Source organism: Sarcophilus harrisii, chromosome 3 (assembly GCF_902635505.1).
Source record: "Sarcophilus harrisii chromosome 3, mSarHar1.11, whole genome shotgun sequence".
Lineage (NCBI taxonomy): Eukaryota > Metazoa > Chordata > Mammalia > Dasyuromorphia > Dasyuridae > Sarcophilus > Sarcophilus harrisii.
In genome coordinates, this window is record NC_045428.1 from 460,698,402 (window position 1) to 460,700,049 (window position 1,648).

The window sequence follows — 1,648 nt, forward strand, 5'->3', positions numbered from 1 at the left end:
CTTAACCCCTTCTAAATTTCTCTATTATCTTGGAGGGCACTATAATCTTTCAGTCCCCCAGTCTTGCAACCTAGGCGTTAACCTCAATTTCTGGTTATTGCCCACCTCTCATATTCAATCTTTGCCAAAATTTGATTTCACCTTTATAACATCCCTCAAACTACTTCCTTATCTCCTCTGATACTGCTACATTTTGTTGCAGACCCTCATCTCCTTACATCTGTACTACTGCAATGACCTGCTTATAGGTTTGCTGGTCACAACTAGAGTTAGTTTCCCCAATTCCAGTCTATACTCAATTAAGCTGCCAAAGTGATTTTTCTAAAACTCAGATTCAACCATGTAACCCACCTCCACTCAAATTCAACAACAAGGCAGCTATATGGCAAGTGAATTGAGTTCTTGGGTCTGAAATCAGGAAGATCTGAGTTCAAATCCCACCTCAGATGCTTATTATCTTTATGACTCCAAGTAAATCACTTAACTTCTGCCTGACTTGATTTTGTCCATTGTAAATGGGGATAACAATAGCTCCTACCTTCCTCATGGTTGTGTGGACCAAATGAGATAATATTAGTAAAAAGTGCTTAGCACAGGGACTAGTATATAGTAGGCACTTAATAAATACTGATATCCTATCCAATAAATTTTACTGGTTCATTATTACCTTCAAGATCAAATACAGAATTTGCTGTTTGGTGTTCAAATCTTTTCACAACTTCGTCCTTCACTCATCTTTAAACCTGCCTGTAAATTTTGAGGTGGAAAGGACTTAGAAAAGATTGTTGATATGGCCTAGCATAGGACTTTAGGGGTGTTAGCCAATCTTTATTACACACTTCATCAACAATTCCTAATGTATCACTTATACATAAATGCTACCTTCTGCAGAACCAACTATCTTCTGGCCTCTCCAATACATCCAGTATGCAGATATGTATCAGCAGTGGTAACATGAGACAGATCTGCTTTCCAGATGCATTCTGATGTTTTTGAATCAGATTACCATGATTTCTGGTCCAACTTTCTAGGAGGAGCAATTTCCCTGAGCCTTTTAGAGTAGGCAAACTGTCCTTTTGACCTCAGGAGCCAACACTTAAGGAGATGTTTTGGGACCAATTTGAATCCATTTTATCTGCCAATAACCATAAAAGTTGACTCTGTGAAATAATGTATCTTTGCTCATCCTCTTTCCTATTGCCTCAAGCTAGACCAGGTGCACCTCTTGATGATCTCCACCCAGTGCTCAGTGGGGACAATTTAAGGCTGTCTTCACTACCATTTTGACTAATTTGAATGAAGATTCTTAGTACTTTTGTCCACTTGACCTATGGGTGATAGGTAAGTAGATAGAGGTTAACTGTTATTCTTCACTTCACCAAGTTGTCTCTCTCTAGGCTTGCTAAGCCTCCCTACACTATGACTTTAGGATCTAGGAACTTTAAATTGCATATGAGATCAAATGCAGACCTATCAAGAATTTCAATCTGCTTTTCCAAATCAGTTCCCTACTGCTGCAGTATTTCAGGGGCCTATCCAATTCAGGACATGAATATTTTATTCCTAGCATGCGAAAATACTTCTGAGGAGTATCTTCCCATGGCATCATAGGTCCTTTGAATTTGGAGTGGTTGTTCCACAGATCACT